We start from the raw sequence: 8,267 nt of genomic DNA, 5'->3' as shown, positions 1-8,267 counted from the left end.
TCTGTGTGCTGTTTCTTGGAGATATCCAAGAATATTTGGGAGCGGCCCCTATTTCCCTTTTATCCCTGAAATTATTTTCATAACCACACTCCTCCTCTGACCTGGGAGGATCCGCTGTTCTACTCCGGACATGACCACCTTCTGGAAAGCTCTGGCCCAGCTGGGGTTCTGATCTCCACCCTCCCTGAAACATCCTAGTCTTAGGAGCAGGTGAGTGCCGGGAACGCTACAAAGGCACAGGGTATGATGGACAACAAAAGGCAAACTTTTCGGCCTTTAGTGAACATCTCGTTCTGCTACATACCCTTATGCCATCTTATTGTCCCCTGGTCATAGAGTGTTTTCCATCTCAATTCCATCCTCAAGTAGCTCTTTTGGAATTACAGTTTTGGTAGAGAATATCTGTGACTTAAGAGTCCAAACGCTCTGTGTTATAAGTGAATTTAAGCTGCATTGGTCACCCAAGACTCTCAAATTCATTGTCTTGTTCACATCAAAAAGTTCGGGGTGTAGGGATGAACTATTTCCCCATAACCTTGCTGTCAAGTTTCTATGAAAGCAGGTCTCAGACTAAATTCTGCCACATGTACAGACATGGATTAAACAACCTTTTATTAGTAGCAGGCACTAAAACGTCATACAATCCCTTTTGGTTTATAGGTGCTCTGACCCCACCTTGCAAGGAACATTAACCAGAGGCAGACACCACAATATTCCAGAGGCAGGATTCTGCTGTCCCTACTGTCCACAGAAAGCTACCAGAATCATCCCACTCTGGCTCAACCCAGGACGACTTAGGGACCAAACTTCAAGGGCCATCCCCAAAAGGACAGGCTCTAGGACTTGCTAGGGTGGCAATTGTCTCTCAAATATTATAGCTAATTTCTATATCTCGAGAATATTTAATTTTACTAAGAAAAGCTGATCTCTAACATCTGTTATGCGGATTAGCAAGACATAAAATTCATCTAGGAAAACCCATTTCTGACATTCTTTATTTTAACTAATAGAGCCTCCAGTGGGTTAAAGCCTCTGCCTTCGGCTCAGGTCATGATCCCAGGGTCCTGGGATCAAGCTCTGTATCGGGGGGAGGGAGGGGGGGTCTCTGCTCAGCAGGGAGCCAGCTTCCCTCTCTCTCTGTCTCTGCCTGCCTCTCTGCCTACTTGAGACCTCTGTCTGTCAAATAAATAAATAAATAAATCTTTAATTAATAGAGCCTCTGGTGCTTATTGAAATAGAGCAGCTTAAATGCTATGGCAGCTGCCTTTGGGGTATGGACTTTCAGATTAAATGTTAGCGGACCAGCCCCGGAGTAGGAATTGTTGTTGAGGACCACTGACAGCCCTTAGAAAGTAGCTCAGATTCATTCTCTCTCTCTCTCTCTCTCTTTCTCTCCCACCACCCCAAACACATCCCTGCTGAAGTTATTTCAAGCAAATTATAGACATCATAACAACATACAAGTAGAAAAGATCATCTGCCCAAAGTAACTCTTTCGGTATTGCTATAATTGGCATTCCTAACATTAAGCAGAAAAGTCCTTTCGATAATATAAAAGTAATGAGATGTGCTGGTTTTATTCTTACAAACTCCACCTTTTTACTTTTTAAGTTGGGAACACGAAATCATGAATTAAGTTAAAATCAACCACAATCCTATATAGAATTTATGTTAACTTTTAGTCTTTTTCTACAGGCTCACACAATTTAGACACGCTTTTTCTTTTATAAAATTGGGTAGTCCTGAAGATAATACTGGAGCATTTGAATTTGCCATTAAGTGTTTTTTCAAAAACTCGAATTCAGATGCTACATATGATTTTCTATCATAGCTACAACATAATTGGATAAACTAATCCTCTATACTTGGTGATTATTTTAGGCTGTTGCTGATCTTTGGGCACTCCAACAGCTGTCCTACCTCTTAGCAGGACACAGGTGGTACATTTGCATTGGGAAACTCAAGGAGAATTTAACCAAGGTAATATTTACCCCAGAAGAAGTACTATTTACAAAGTTAAGGGGAGGATTTAAGAAAAGCAACTGCAGATTGTTCACTGCTTGGTGGCTGGAAAGGCCAGGGAGCTGGTACCCTCCCTGGGCCTGATGGAGAATGAGAGCACGCCGGAAACTGGAGAGAGCATGTGGAGAGAGTTACATGTGTAGCCTGCATTAGGGGGAGACAACCAAGCCACCATGACCCGGCAGGGAGCGAGCGTCAGGGATAAAATCAGGTCTCCAGCCTGTGCCTCCCATTGGCCAAACCCAGCCAGAAGCCAGAGGGCAAAAAAGCCCTCTGCCAGAGCACACACAATCTGAGTAGGATAAGGGATGGAGAGTGAGTGAATCAGGAAAGGCAAATGTGCCACAACTATGAGAAATACTTTTTGTTTTCCGGCACAAACTCCTCTAAAACTTTCATACTTAAAGAAAGAAAGTATATGATAGATAACTTCAGTATTAAGACATACTATCGATGAGCACAGTGAGGGAGGGGGACGTTCTCTTCAAGGAGGGTTTAAAGGAGTCGGCGGCCTGACCTGCTGATGAAGAAAGCTACAAGGGAATTCTGCTGCAGGACTGAGCGAGCCCGGTCACCGTGGGGCTGGCAGGGAGGGAGGGAGGACTGGAGCTCAGCAGGGACTCCTATGTGTCTGGGTGGATCAATGGGGTGAAACTCTGTTTTGAGAGGCTTCTTGTAACAGTTGCCATTTTTCTAACCCAAACTTACCTGCCAGGCCCTGTGATAAGTGCCTTGCACCCATTATCTCATTTAACGCCCCAAGACTCAGAGTGAATATTATTTTCTCATGTGTTTACAGAGGAGAAACTGAGGCTCAGAGAAGTCTGCTGATGTGGCTAAGGTCACACGCCTGCTAAGTAGCAGAGCCAGGATTTGGAGCTCAATCTACCAGAGCCCAACGCCAGTCCACTTAGCCAGCCCGATAGCTGCCATCACCTACTACTATCTATCCCACCCAGAACTGCTTTAGGAAGGAATGAACAGTGGAAACCTGGGGAGCAAAGACTGAGCCTCTCCAGGGAACATCTGCCAAGAATGAATGGAACAAGTAAACCATCTGAGGGTACTGCCCAGGCTATGGGATCCTTTAAAAATAATGACAACAGGGGCACCCGGGTAGCTCAGTTAAGTGTCCAGCTCTCGGGTTTAGCTCAGGTCGTGATCTCAGGAGGGTGAGATCCAGCCCCATGTCAGGCTCCATGCTTAGCTCAGAGTCTGCTTGGGATTCTCTCTCCTTCTCCCTCTGTCCACCCCCCGCTCATGCTCTCTAAATAAATAAATAAATAAAAAAAATCTAAAAAATAAATAAAAATAATAGGAATACACATGGGTCACTTTTGGAGGTTGCTAGGATATCAACTCATTAGGATATCAACACACAAGAGGCAACTAGCCAAATCCAGAAAATAGGAATTTCTGCAGGAGAAATGACCATATTTCTTCCACAGATGAATAGCATGGCTAAGGTGTGGGGGGTGGTGGGGGAGGGGTACGGGATTGCTATAGATCAAAAAAGATTTAAGGGAGTGACTACTACCAATTTTTCCAATGTATGGCCTTTTGTAACCATTACTTTCCCTGCAAAAAAAAAAAAAAAAAAAAAATTCTCTTTTCCAAGATGACCACCTTGAAGCAGGACTCAACATTTCATCTCAGCCTATGGCCCCAATATTTTCCACAATCAAGAATGAGCAACAAAAACAGATTTTTTGATGTGATAGAGGGAGGATCTCACGCCCCAGGAATCCCCATCCAACACAAGCCTTCTCCCAAGCATCTTTCCCCCTGGTTGCCCTTTAATCCGTCTTCATCTTTCTCCTGGAATCCCAGAACCCTAGCGGTTATTTTCCCAAAGATGACTTCGACTTCAGCAAACAGAACAGTGTTCAACCACAACCATTCAGTGTGGAAATTATAAATAATGTTTTCCTTTTATAATTTTTCCCATCACACAAGCTCATGCCTTCAGTTCCTCAGACTACAACACGAACAACATACAGTCGTCTCCACTTACGTGTGAAGGATATGTTCCAAGACCCCCGCTGGAGGCCTGAAACAGCAGACGGCACTCCACATGCTCATGTTTCTTCCTCTAGGTCCATGCCGTGATGTAAAGTAGGCACAGTGAAGATGAACAACAATAACTAATAACAAAATAGAACAATTGTAACAATATACTGTAATAAAAGTTATGTGAGTGTGCTCTCTCTCTCTCTCTCAAAATATTCTATTTTACTTTACTCACCCTCCTCGGACGATATGAGATGGTAAGATGCCCTCGTGGTGAGTGAGACAAGGGAGCGGACCATGCAGGTGTTGTGACGTCATGGGACACGCGGCTGCTGTTGACAGGCTGATGAGTCGCCAGAAGGAGGAGCCTTCTGGCTTCTTCCTTACGGTGGTCGACAGGGTCGCCGAAACTGCTGAAAGCCAAACCACAGAGAGGGGGAATACTCCTGTAATTTCAAGTTTTCTCACTTTCCTAGACAAACATTTGAATGGACTCCAGTTTAGTTATATGTACCTTCGTGCATCGAACACAAAATGACATGTCGATCATGGCCTGAGATTTTAAATATAGGAAAGGACCCTAATCTCTGTCATTCTAATATTTTTACTCCTACGGATGTGGCTTTGGACACCAAAAACTTTTATAGGGATCACTTTTCACCTATTACTTATGCCGAGATGCCTGGCAATAGAAATTCTTTTTCACACATGCTTTCCCTCTAATCCCATTGTTTCCCTGTCCTTATACTCATGGTGTTGTTTTCACACTGCAGGGCTGACATCTATAAGTTCTGCCAATTAAATATCATTCTAACAGATTAGTGTATCACTTTGATCTGTCAACATTTTGGGCACCCCAATTCTATTACCCAGCAATTTCGATATTCCTAACTCCTTTTAATGTCATATCTGAAAATTTGAGGCCCGTGTCAGCTAGGAATTGCTAGGTAAGGCAGAACTGAGGGCAGAGCACGTCATTTGCCCCAGAAACCTCTCTCCAAGTTAACTTGTCTCCATTAATCAGAATTCTTGGTGAGTTCTATAGATCATCGTATTATTTTCTGTTCCCAAGCAGGATAGTTGAATGTTCTTCAACTTTTCCAAGGATCATATCATATTCCTGTTCTATAATTTCTGTAATCCACCTTCCTCCTGTTCTGAAAATCAGGGACTGTGCAAGGTGTGCAGGTGATACATTACTTAGACAGAGAGACCCTATACCTGGTAGATATTGTAGATTTGAGTCTTGAATATTATCCAAATTGTTATGGCAGAAGGCCACGAAGTGTCTTATTCTCTAAAAATTGTATTACAATAATTTTTCGACAGATGGAAGGAAAGTATGTTGAGCAAGAGGTGCCTTTTGCCACATCACACAAAGGCTTCATATGGGCCAGTGGTGGCTTTGCTGAATATTATATTAACTCACACTATAACTGAATGTTTGTGTCCCCCAAAATTCTATGTTAAAAACTACTCCCCAGTGGGAGGGTGTTTGGAGGTGAGACCTTTGGGAGGTGCTTGGGTCATGAGGGTGGAGTCCTCATGAATGGGAATAGTGCCCTTGCAAAGGAGACCCCAGGGAGTGCCCAAGTCCCTTCTGCCACCAGAGGACACGGGGAGAAGGCCATCTGTGAAGAAGGAAGCAGTTCCTCATCAGACATCAAACCTGCCAGCCCCTTAATCTTGGATTCCTTCCTCAGAACTGTGAGAAATAAGGTCTCTGTTTATAAGACACCCAGTCTACGGTATGTTGTTACAGTTAAAAAAGGACTAAGACAACTCCCCTCTGATCTGGACAGCACCAATTTTCTATAATTTCTCATAGATGGCTGACAACAACTTTGTATGGTTCTAGCCTTTTGATCTCCAGAATATGCTTCATCTGGGCACATAGTTTCCACTATTTCCTTAACCACATCTGATTGCAGTTCCCTTTCACACCGTTCTACCCTTTCCAGTTTGAAGACCATACCCTTGAGAGAGAGAGAATGGAAGAAAAGATTGGAATCATTCTCCCTTCTTTGTCCACAGCCTGGGGCCAAGCTGTGACCAGGTCGCTCTCTCCATTGTGCCCACTAGGATCCCTTCCTCCCAAGCTTCCTGTCCCCACCTTCCTCCCAAGTGTGCTCCATTGTCCAGGGCATCCTCTCTGATCCCACTGCACTGATAACTGCCATTGATTTCGCTTCTGTTCTCCCACCTGTCTTCCTGCTACTTGTTCTCATCAACTTAATGTGATTATCAAGCTTCCTCCCTTCTTGAATCAAAGATCTCTTTTATTGGGTCCACTTCCCTTTCTCCACAACACCTAAGCATACATTTTTTTCTGAGTCAGCTTTCCATTCTGAAAAACCTGCTGTTCCGTCCATTGGGTCTGGTCCCCAGCGGGCCTGCAACTTGCCTAGGGAAGCCACCTTCTTCCTGTCACTGTGAAAGCCTCCCCTGAGGCAAAGCTGTCATTACACCCCGCAGACGATGTGCCCTGAGGAACCCACCATTCCTCTCTTCTCAATCTAAAATTCTCATTGATTTTTCTCCAGAGAGACAATAAAGTAATTTCTACCATAAGATCATGAATGCCTTTGTTGTTGTTGTTGTTGTTGTTAAAGTTGCCTTCAATGTGTCATTTTCTTGGAGAAATGTTTTCTCTTCAGGCTCCCTCTTTCTAGTTTTGCTGTTCATACGTTCCAGGCGTCCCCTCTGTCAAGAATGCCTTTGTTTTTCATTAACACTCTGACCTTCGTGCATGCCTGCTTTCATTCCACAGATACGTATCGAGGGTCTATTACTGAGACCACGAGTCCCATCTCAAATATAACTAGAGCTCTGTGTGACTCTATTTGGTGCATGGAATTGTAATCAAATAAACTATAGTTTGAAAAACAAAGGTAATTAAAAACAATTTGAGTCATTACCAGTGGCAGGCAGAAGACCACATTCTTAGTTCCCAGCAAAACACTGTAGCATTCCCTTTGCATCTCTCTCCCATTCTCTGTCTCATTCACTGCTGCCAGAACTCTCCGACACTCTGGGTCACCATGAAACACTGACCTGTCATAGAAGCATCTCCCCCTTCTCCCCACCTCAGCTACAACATGTAGAAATGCAAGATAAAACACACAAGTCTCTCAAAATAAGAACTTTTTCAATACATATATGAATTAGAAAGCAAGAAAGAAAATCCACTGATGCAGTGAAGGAGAGAGAGAAGCATAGCTCGACCCAGGGGCAAACACCAAAGCCACGTGGTTCATAGAAAGATGATAATTGGACCTGACCTCTAGTGGTTTGGGAGGCTCAGGGACAAGTGGCAAAGCCACCTGTTCTTGCAAAATATAGAATAGAGCCCATACACCATGCCCTAAGCTAGGAAGGGTTGCCTGGGGCATCAGATGAAGGCCAGAAAATGCTACACGCTGACCTGGAGAAAGGGTCTGTTCTACATCTCAGGCCACTCTCTTCCTGCCCGTCTATCTAGACTCGGACTTACTCCGACACATGTTCTAAGCCCCAAGCACACCCTTGAGGCCTCCAGCCACGTCCAGCTTCCCTTCCTGGGAAATCCCACATTCTACCGTCTAGGACTAGGCTCTGGACGGTGAACATAACCCATGGTGTTCAAAAGAAAAATGAGGGGCGCCTGGGTGGCTCAGTGGATTAAGGCCTCTGCCTTCAGCTCAGGTCATGATCTCAGGGTCCTGGGATGGAGCCCCGCATCAGGCTCTCTTCTCAGCAGGGAGCCTGCTTCCTCCTCTCTCTCTGTCTGCCTCTCTGCCTACTTGTGACCTCTGTCTGTCAAATAAATAAATAAAATCTTAAAAAAAAAAAAAAAAGAAAGAAAAATGAAATGAAAATGAAAATAAGATGTGGTTTCTGTCTCCTGACAGGACCTTGACCGCTATGTATTCGCAATGCCATTATAAGGAACCCCGAGCATCCCCTCTGAGTGAGGTCTTCTTGACAGTCCCAGGGGCAAGGCCAGGTGAATGAACAGCAAGTCCTACATTTCATGTAGCCTGGACTTCCTTGTAGACTGAGAAATCTACAGATCCGGACAACTTCTGCATTCTTAGATGAACTTTCCTCGTAACGGAAACATCAGGATTAGCTAAGTCAAGGGCCGGAAATGGTTTTTAACGCGGGAGGAGATCTCATTCAGAGTAGCTCTCTTGCTCCCAACACAGTGCAGGAGCTCCTGTTGGCCAGATTCTTTAACTGTGATTTTTGGCTTT

Source organism: Enhydra lutris, unplaced genomic scaffold (assembly GCF_002288905.1).
Source record: "Enhydra lutris kenyoni isolate GAN:26980312 unplaced genomic scaffold, ASM228890v2 scaffoldscaffold13, whole genome shotgun sequence".
In the NCBI taxonomy this organism is placed as follows: domain Eukaryota; kingdom Metazoa; phylum Chordata; class Mammalia; order Carnivora; family Mustelidae; genus Enhydra; species Enhydra lutris.
The sequence above is the reverse complement of the archived record's forward strand: the minus strand, read 5'-3'. Positions refer to the sequence as shown.